The sequence below is a fragment of the Sitophilus oryzae genome, unplaced genomic scaffold (genome assembly GCF_002938485.1).
Source record: "Sitophilus oryzae breed Bouriz unplaced genomic scaffold, Soryzae_2.0 scaffold_573_pilon_pilon, whole genome shotgun sequence".
Taxonomy (NCBI): domain Eukaryota; kingdom Metazoa; phylum Arthropoda; class Insecta; order Coleoptera; family Curculionidae; genus Sitophilus; species Sitophilus oryzae.
Genome location: NW_022147166.1, coordinates 516,433 through 527,601, shown reverse-complemented (window position 1 = coordinate 527,601; position 11,169 = coordinate 516,433). Strand labels below are relative to the sequence as shown.

Genomic DNA, 11,169 nt, shown 5'->3' with positions numbered 1-11,169 from the left:
TTCATAGAAAATGCATTTTCTTATAATTTAGACTTCATTTATCACTATACCCATGGAATATTGACATTTTAGCTTATTTTTAAAGATGTAACAAATTTTCAAAGGGTACAGATACTAATATTGTCGATATAGTTCGCTTATTTAATTAAAAAAAAATAAAAAAACTGTTTAAATATTTTTTGTTACAGAGGACCAATTAATATGACCCCAGTATTTAAACTACATTAATTGACTGTTTACGTTGTAGTAATAATTGCTCCAAATACTAAAAAACTGAATTTTGTGTGTGTATTAGACAGTGTGGTAAAAAGTAACACCTTATAAATTTTATTTCATTTATTGACGAATGCTTATTTATAAAAAAAGACCCATTCATTTTCATAACTTATTATTATATTGATTTCTGAGTCAAATCCACATTTATTTAGAATAATTTATTAATTAAAACAATTTAAGTTTTGGTGTTTTTGGTAGGAAATAATGGTGGGATATTTAATTGGTATACTCTTTTACAAAGATTTAAATAGTTTTTTTTATGCCAATGGGCTTGCAATATTTTCCACCTGTACATTTTGTACATATTATGGTGCTATAAAAAAATCTGAAATGTCAATATTCCATGGGTATAGTGATAAATGAGGTCTAAATTATAAGAAAATGCATTTTCTACGAAAACTTGAAGAGATGGGCAAATAATGGTATAATACAATTTGATAGACAATTACATTGTGCATCTGATTCACGTAAAATATATAGGGTGTTCCATTTAAATTAAACAAGTTATTGCCGTTTAAAGCTAGTAATTATTTAATATAAATTTTTGGACACTCTGTATAAGGTAGTAAAATTTGTATTATTGCAACACAATATCTGATCAATAAATTATCTTCAGTAAATATTTAGATTAAAAACTTTGATACCCTTGGAGAAATGAAGCCTTAACATTTTTACTGCAATTTTATAAAATTGAAAATATTTCAAAAACGGTAAGGTTTAAGTGTGATAAACCTTAATCAAGTTTACCTTTATTTTAATTGTAGAATCTAAAAATAGAATAATATACAGGGTGTTCCATTTAAAAAAATACAACTATAATATTTTTTACTTATTTGGGACACTCTGTATCTTGTAAAAATATTTTTAAATTGTAGCTCTAATAGACCTTCAACGCACCCAAAACTTACAATTTGTAAAAAGCTAATCGTTTAGTTACAATACTCCGTGTCGTATGTGGTGAACAACCCTGTATAATAACATGTTAGTAGGTATAAAGTATTAAAAATTATTATTGTTTTAGGCTCTCTAGGTTATGTCATGCAGATGTTCGATTTTGGGCTATATTCTCTATTAATATGATTTTTAAATAAATCTGTGCACTGATTATATATAATTTTAATGTTTTTCTTAACATCTATCATAATTTTTTTAAAATAAATAATCATATTACTTACATTAGGAGCTTTGAAAAGTTTTGGGTTACTTTTCTTTCTTCGCTTTTTTTTCATTGAAATATCCACGTCTACAGCCAGATACCGAGCTATTTCTACTGTATAGTTTTTTTTTCACAATGCTCATTGTTATACTGCTAAAAATTCAACAAATTAACTATAATTTTAGCAAAAACAAACTTAAACCATATAATAACAATGAAAATATAGTATCCCTATCGATCGCAGTGCCTCTACTGTCAAACCGAGGAACCTGCTTAAAAGTGGGGACAGATATTTCAAATATGCCCATTGCCGATAAACCTCCTTTTTTAAGCCCTCCATACTATTCATACATAATCAAGGTCATAACTGAATAGAATGTCAAAACAAAATAGTACCTCGTGACGTCACTATCGTAAGCGAGGTCAAAGCCGACGTTTTAGCGGGCTTCTCATCTATTTGAATTTTAACCATTTATTACGGCATTAATACACCAGATATTTTAAAAATATTTTACAGAGGTGCTTTTGGGGTCTAAATGATCATTTTAAGACAAAAAAATACACGCAAGGGGCCTATTGTACTTTATATGATTACGAGCTTGATTTGGATCCATTATCCAAAGATGCAAAAGTTGGGTTGAATAAAATTAAAGACTTCTCTAGAAATTTAGGATTCAGTCAGTCCAGTAAGCTCAAAACCGGCATTACTTTAAAAATACCTGTACCACTACCAGTTTCAATGAATTTGAAGAGGAAACGGAATTCACTTTAAATATACCTTTTTTAATTACCTTACCTATTTGCTGTTATATATTATGTGTATATGTTGGAGGCAGATGCCGAATTCGGCCTATGTCCGAAATAATTAGACATATGGCGATTTGTCCATACTAAACTTGAAAGATGCGTGCAACTTCGTGGTTATAAATAGTCTTTATATAACTTCTTTGCGGAGGGGGTTAATCTTTTTTTGGTACAATATAACAACAAAAGATTAACACCCTCCGCATAGAAGTTGAAACCAATGCAATCAAAACTCATCCGCGTAACTTTGTGGTTATAGGTAGGTATATTTAATTATTTCGAACATAGGCCGAATTCGGCATCTGCCTCCAACATATATACTATATTATACTGTTATTATATTATGTGTTATACATACGTAAAAATAAAAATCTTCTTTTGTAGTTTGTTTTGATGACATCTTAAATAATAATTCAGTTATGTAAGATTTAGTTTATTTAACAAATAAAATAATTGCACCGTTATGAAAGACACCTTTGAGGCACCTATATACAACATTAATAACAAACTAAGACTAGATTTTAATCTTTCTCTGAAATTAATTATGTTAACAGAATATAAAGGCGCATTCTCACGACTCGTCTACTTGGCAAGTACCTACTTTTTTATTAGCATACAGGATCTGGCGAGAATGCGGCGTAGTTCCTATAACTTAGAAATTCTATATAGATGCCCGACGCACCATGTATACCCTGTATACCAATTACAAATGTTTGTCAAGTACACGAGTCGTGAGAATGCGCCATAATAGAAAAACTATGTATTAAAACAAAGTAATGCTATAAGTACATTTAAAAAATATCAGTTTTATACAGCGGTAATACTAAAATAAGATTGTCACAGACTAATTTACGCAGATGCGGCAACCAATGCAAATGTGAAAATTGTAGAAATTATATTTTGACGAATTCGCCGGGCTCAATTTTTCAGTTAATATGTTACGGTTAAGGTCCGATGTCCGGTTAATGTTGACATTACCCGGTTAATCTCGAGAATAACACACAACAAAACAACCAAAAACATAAGCTAACCCAAACATTAACCTGTTAATGTCGACATTAACTGGACATCGGACTTTAACAGTAACAAATACATATTATAGGCGAATTTTGAAGGGACCAGAAAAATATCCTGCCTTCGATTGCTATCTACCTACAGTCACAAATTACCTATAACAGATGCGAAAGAAAGCGACTGCATCGGAAACCGCTCGGCAAGCCCGACACGCCTATTGAGTGGTGTAAATACACCAGTCGTTTAGTCCGGAAACCTATGCTGTGTCGTATTCGCTTGCTGGAATGACATAGTGCGTGGTTATATGTTTCTTTTTAAAAACGCGTGTAGGATTTTTGTTGAACTTTTGAACTGTTATTTCTAAGTTTTGGTAATTTGTATATCTTATTTAAAATGGGATGCAAATGTGTTTATTTATAAGGAAAAAAAAGATATTTATAGTATAAAAAATTAATTTATTTAACAAAATTTAATTAAAAATGTTACAAAATAGTTACCTTTCTATTGGTTCTATCGGACTTTTTTCGACTATATAAATCTTTATTTGTAAACTTTAATACATCAAATATTTTCAATCTAATTAATCATTTAATGATGTAAATAAGAGGAAATTTCTCACATGGGTGGTCAAATTTTATAGTTTTCATTATATCAAACAGCCTCTGAGAAATGTTTTCAACTCAAAATGCCTTTAATTATGTTTGACTACATCATTAAAAAGGGTGTTCAAATACATCAATGTGATATTTGTCTAAAATTTGCAAAAAAATCCGAATCTCTGGATAACTCGAAATTATTTACCCATTTAAAAGCCTTTGATCATGAAAGTGGAAAAATTTGTTCATTTTATTTACAGGCTGGAAAAATTATTTAAATTAAATTTTGATGAGTTTTGCACTGAAGAAAACGTTCAGAGGCTGTTTGATATAATGAAAACTATAGAATTTGACCACCCATGTGAGAAATTTCCTCTTATTTACATCATTAAATTATTTATTAGATTGAAAATATTTTATTCATTAAAGTTTACAAAAAATAAAGATTTATATAGTTGAAAAAAGTCCGATAGAACCAATAGAAATGTAACTATTTTGTCACATCTTTAATTAAATTTTGTTAAATAAATTAATTTTTTATACTATAAATATCTTTTTTTTCCTAATCACCTACGAGCTGATATAATATGACGAACAATCTATTAAATTACTGCGAGATTATACAGAAAAGTCCACAGACTTCGAGACATAGGAAAATCAAGTCCATTTAGCGTGTGTCCAAATTTTGACAAGTTTTCAAAAATGACAGTTTTGTTTAGACTGACGTTTAATTTCACCTGACTTCTCGGTGAATGATTTTTTTTATGGGGGTACATAAAATCTAAAATTTACGGCCATGAAGAAATTCAAAACTTGGAGCAGTTAAGGCAGAAAATATTTAATGCCTTTGACACTGTCACCCCTGATATGTTATCCAATGTGAGGAGGGGATTTTATGATCGTTTGGGTTATTGTTTAATGCAAGAGGGAGGCACTTTTGAACAATTTTTGTAATTTTTTAAATTTCATTATCCTGTTTTTTTTACCGCTTACCCATTACCTACCTTGACGAACATGGGAAAACGAAGGTCCTTTTCAGGACCACAAATATTTTGATTGAGAAAATTGGTAACTTTTTTTGGATTAAAAAACAAAAGTTGTTAATATAATACCAATTTAAAAGTGTTTTAGTAGTTTTAATACACGCTATGATATAAAATTTATTATTATTATAATGTACATTATTAATACTATTGTTCATTCGAAATGGCATTAAGGCCCAATTGCAACAATGATTTAAATTTTTCTTAAAGATAAGTAGAGCTTCGAATGAGCTGTATTTATATTTACTTTAATATTCACCTTAAATGAGGGAATTTGACTGATACAATTTTTGAATTTGAATTGTTTTTAATGATACTAACAATTTTAGTTCAATTTTTAATAAAAGTTATTTAATATTAATAGAAATCCAAGAGATTTGAAACCTTTTTTAGCGATTTATAACATTCTCAAATGAATTACAGGTGCCCTTTTTTCTATGAAAATCACACAGCTTTTTTCATAGTCGCTGCAGTTGCTATAGCTATAAAAAACTAATTTTTTAAGGTGTGAAAATTGCGACACACGCTAAATGGACTTGATTTTTCGTATGTCTCGAAGTCTGTGGACCTTTTTGTATGCCTCGATAACATATTGGTGCAGATTATTTTCACCCAAACAAATAATAACCCAAACTATACATTGATGCGGATTGTCTGTGAACTCTTTCTGAAGGTCACAGAAACCTGAACGCGTAATTCGGTGTTCTTTCGCATCTGTTGTAGTTAATTTGTGCTACAGTAGCCACGCCTCTCCTTTGTTAAGAAATTAAAAAGAGAAGATTTCAGAATCAAATAATTATTTTAATTTTATTTGTTTTTTTTAAGTTTTTAACATTAACAATAATTAATGACAAATAATAATTAGAAAAACATACTAATACCATTTTTAAAATGTATAATTATTTATTTATTTGATATTTTTTGTAATTTTTTAATGAGCATTACAAATAATTTCTTCAGAAACATTTTCTGGGTATTTCGCCATTAGAAGAAAATCTGCGAAATAAAATAGTTATTTTTGGTAAATAGCGCTGCGTTGGTCCAACGGACACCAATTTGTCAGCGGTTATATTACTAATAACAAATTTGTCTAGCGGACAAAAAAATGCTTAACATTTCAGGAGGTATCTTTTCGTGGTTTAAGCGTCGATATAGATCACTAAGACGTAATTTTTGGAAATTTACCACCTGACGGGATAAAATTAGCGGTAAAATTTGTATAGGAGTATAAAATTTTGCATATATAAAGGTTTCTTAAGTGACGTAATTAAGCACTAGCCATTTTTGGAAATTCATACCCTAAGGGCGCATAAAGTTACCTGTGTTAAGGGATTTTAGTTAGGTGTGAAAATTTGTATAAAAGTCGTTATTATCTGGTCTAAAAATATGAAATTTTTCACAAAAAGTTTTTTAAATGACGAAATGAGCAGTAAAAAGCGATTTTTGGAAATGCTCTCTTCGGGTGGTGATACAAAAAGTGAAAACATTACGAAAATATCTTACTATCTAGAAATATAAAAGTTTACCCTAAGTACCCTTAAGTGAAGTAACTGAACACTAAGAAGCTTTTTTGGAAATACATTTCCTAAGGGGTAATAATTAGGATTGAGAGTTTGCATTCTTCGTAACAAACTGTTATAACTAGTTTTAGAAGCACAGAAATTTGCACATAAATGTAACATAATTTGATATTGGGAGTGTCCACCGTCTTGGATTTTGTCTATTTTTTTCGAGATTTGCGCGGTCGTTTTGCATTTTAAAAATCTTTTTTAAAGGTCGCATTAGAAAAAATATTTTCGGAAAATAGTTTTCACATACCTACGTATTTATTTTTTAGCGGTGAATAATTTAGCAAGAGAGTTGTATTTCCAGAATTAAACATCCACACATTTTATTGGGGCTAGGGCGTGTAGCTAGTGACACTGTAGTTTAACCTAACCAAACCAAACTAGTCTGTTCATATTACATATATCATTATAAAGGTTCGTTTAAACCTTTGAATAAAATGTTCAGTGGTCTGGACTGAAATGTTCAATAGAACAAACCAATGAATATTTATTTCTATGGTATTTAAAGAGTGACTGTAGATATTTTATTCCAAATTTTTAAGCAACTGTTTACAGAATTGAGCATCCGCGCGTTTTATTGTTTTAACGAACATCCCATGATCCATAGAAATCTCGCGAACATTCGTCTAGTCGTTACACATGTCTCTATCGTCTGAGAGGAACTACGCAATTTTAGTGATGAGTTCGGCTCTTTGAACACTCCATTAATACACAATATTCAAAGAAAAACACAAACAAAGGGAATTTATTCAAAGAAAACACACAGTCAGTGATAAATACACGCGGAATGCGCGCGGTATCTTCACCGGCCGTCCCCATTGAACAATGAACATAGAAAGCGGAGCGTCGAAAAACCGACTGGAGATGGTTCGCGGCAAGCGGTTTTTTGTACATATTTCACCACCTCGGTTTCACAGAATGCAGAATACAGTTGGCTCGTCCTTATAACTGTTTGTTAAACAAAAAATCGATATTTGGTATGTTAGTATATGACATAAATCAGGATTGACTTACGTATTCAATTACTTTCTGTCGCTTTCTCTTTCACCGGAAATGGCTACTTTTGGTTTTTAAATAGTCTCGGTATTTTTTACTTTATTTATTAGAAAATGACACTCTGAATAGAATGACATATTATATGTCAACTTTTGACATTACCAATTAAAAAAAATAGTATACAGTATGTCCCGGTACGTTTTTTATTTTCTTTAAAACGGTGTGAAATCATAAACGGGATTTTAGAACGAATTTTGATTTGAGAAGAATTTTGAGAAGAATTTTGTTTCCATATATTTGTTCGCGGTAGCTAGGGGGCGCTGTTTGAAATTATAACAAATATTGCGCTTTTGCATAAAAAATTAAATAGCAGGTTATGTCTCTTTTTGCACATTTATATAGAGCACACAATTTTCAAAATATCAGCGCAAACCTCGAACTGTCTTCTTTATAACTGGAGATATTAAGAGAACAAATTAATCATGTTAGACTGCCGCCTACGATTATAAGGTCTAAAACAATTAGGTAACAAAAAGAGGTAAATTGGTTATGTCAAAATATCAAAATGTATAAATTTAGTTTTCATGAATTCGAATTTCGGACGTTTTCTGAGAAAAAATGAGGTAATAATTTTTTTTACGAATTTCTTGGTTAATTTTATGTAGATAGTTGTCAGATTAAAATGTCCGAAAGTCAGACAATCAATCATTTTATTTAAATTTATACATTTTGTGCCGCCATATTGCTTTTAACAGGAAACGCCCGAATTTCTATGGTCGAAAACTACTGTTTATTTTCATGCTAACGTCATTTAGTTATTAATCCTAAGTTCTTTGATTGCATTTGTTTTCGTGTTTTACTTGTTGTTTGTGCTATTTATTATTTTAAGTTTATGTTGTTCGGATCACTTTTCATATAGGAACGAAGGTGCGAATCTTAATAATATGCACTCCTGGTCCAAATCTACATTTGATACAAGTAGCTCGAGACCGGTCGGTAAATGTTTGTTTGGACAGAAATTCTAAGTGGGATGATTGAATTGACTTTTTTAATTATCTGAATGGAATGAACTATCTACAATTTCTAAGAGAGGAGTTGCAGATTTTGTTAGAGGATCCGTCATGATGAAATTGTATTTGTTGCGATTTCAGCATAATTGTTCAATTGGTGCAGTTGTACTGCTTATTTTGCTATGTGTGGGCCATCTTGGATACCACTTACTAGTAGATAGAGACGCTGGAACGGCATATTTCCATGGCCAGTTAGGTCACTGGATTTAACATGCTTAGGTTTTTATTTTTATGAGGTCGAATCAAGAACGAACATGGATAAATAACTATTAAATGGTATTAAAATGAAACTAAAATATATGTCTTGATATTTTGACGTAACCATTTTACCTCTTCTTGTTTCCTAGCCTACTACTATAATTTTTAGACCTTATAATTCTAGGCGGCATTCCAACATGATAATACCTCCCGTTAGAGAGAAGATAGAACGTTGCGATTGCGCTGATATGTTTTGGAAATTTTGTGCTCTATTTAATTGTTCAAAAAGAAACATAATCTGCTATTTCATTTTTTTATTCAAAAGCGTAATATCTGTTATGATTTACGATGTCAAAGAGCGCCCTCTTGCTGCCGCGAAAAAATCTATGGAAACAAAATTTATACTGGAGAGAACTTATTAAGAAAGAAAAACTCTTTTAACGACCCTAAACGAGCCCTAGTTTGTTTAAATCGGTTAATCTAAATCAGAGTTATCCTTATTAAAAAAAAAACAAGTTTAACCTTCCCCCATCACTTTATTTTATGAGAGGGAGCAAAATACGCTTTATCAAAAAAATTACAAATTTTGCATAGATTGCAATAGCAATGTTTAAAATGTCTCTTCACCTGCATATTTTTGAGAAAAATCCTGTTTTCTGATTGCCCATCACACATGCGCCCCCTAGTCAGGAGAGCCGGGTGCAAAAACATGCAGAGTTTTTGAAGGTTCATATTTTCAGAATCGATTGCATTTTAGTGTTAAAAAGCAAAGGTACAGTCAGCAGTTCCAGTTAACTTTGAAAATAATTTCTAGCGATTTCCCTTGGCCGATTTACTTATTAGAATTTTTTTTCCAAAGTTATACGATAAGTAGTTTCTAAGATACAATCGGCGTCCATTCTTAGTTTGCCACCCGGTACAAGAGTACCATGGCTATAAATGTAACGATAATTTGACTCGAAATACAATTTATGAGGATCAAATCTATTTTTCCAAAGCTCCTTGATTAAAAACATACAGCCATGGCTCAAATTAACAGCAGTCACACACTCTGGATTGAAACTGAAAGTAACTGAATATGTCATTCATCCTCGATTCATATCATTGAGAACATACAACATTTCGTTTTGTTACCTGAAATACTAAAAAAAGTTATAGGGTGGAAAATAAACAGGGGGCGGGGGATAGAAACGTTCAGGGAGGAGTGCGGTGACGATTTGACGTCACCGCCCACTATTTAGTTGGTAAAAAGCTATTTCTAGTTCATCTATTATATAACCCTTAAGAATATAGGCCTTTTTAATAATAAAAATTCACATTGTCACACACAGGTGTCGTATCTGTATAAGTTAGCCTGTGATTTAGTACATTATTTTCGATTGTATGTAAATAAGAGCTCATATATACAGCGTGTCCCAGGCTGAGCGTGCATTAGAAGTTTCTAGAGAACTTATAAGATCTAGATCGGATATTTTTTGCACATCATTTTTTCACAATGAGCTCTATCAATTAAAAATATTTTCAATATGGCGGCATTTCCGGAAATACCGGAAGTTGACAGCAACTTTCTTATTTTAAATGGACACCCCCATTTTTTATTACATACTTAAGTTCTGTGTAAAATTTTATGAATTTAGATATCATTTTTTTTATTTATTTATTTTTTCAACGATTTACATTTTTATACCTTACCGTTATTAACATTAACCGTTTTTGAGAAAAAAAAAATATTTAAAATTTTTGGAAGAAAAAAACTGTCTGTCAAAAAAATATGTATAGCCTATACGTCAAATTTAGTGATTACCACAGCCACTGTGACATAAAGAAAGGGCCTGTGTCTATCTATTTCAAAAATTAAATTGTTTGAATGTCATATAATATTGCCCGTAGCTGTCATGAAATTGAGAGATAAAAATTGAGAGAAAAAAATAATTTATGATAATTTTTTTCAAAAGGTAACCCACTTTTTTTATTTCACTAGTGAAAAGGTTTTTCGATTCGTTACTTTTTGATTATACATATTCCTATACCTAAAATAAATAGTTTTTAAGTTATTTAAGATTTAGTTAGTAATTTTTTCTTGATTTCATCTAGCTTCCTTTGACATTAAGTGTCAGACCATCAGACAGTTTATTTCCTTCTGTCAAAAAATTAATTGTTTGAATTTCCTATATTATAAATAGTGCTGCTAAAACTTAAAGTGTATTTAAAAAAATATATCTCGTATTTTAGTGATATCTAGTGGCACTATGACATGGTTGATGAAGTTGCTGTCAACTTCCGGTATTTCCGGAAGTTCCGCCATATTGAAAATATTTTTAATTGATAGAGCTCATTGTGAAAAAATGATGTGCAAAAAATCTCCGATCTAGATATTGCAGTTCTCTAGAAACTTCTAATGCACGCTCAGCCTGGGACACCCTGTATATAAAATTATAATACATTTCA

At 30.7% G+C, this 11,169-nt stretch overlaps 1 protein-coding gene across 1 annotated transcript in view; it reads right to left on the bottom strand.

Annotated features, from left to right (window-relative positions):
• Nucleotides 1-1,504: 1,504 nt before the first annotated feature.
• Nucleotides 1,505-11,169, bottom strand: part of LOC115887384 — a 57,249-nt gene continuing 47,584 nt past the window's right edge. Inside the window, exon 5 of the mRNA XM_030906798.1 lies at nt 1,505-1,585. The gene's annotated coding sequence lies outside the window, so the exon portion shown is untranslated. The remainder of the gene's footprint in view (nt 1,586-11,169) is intronic.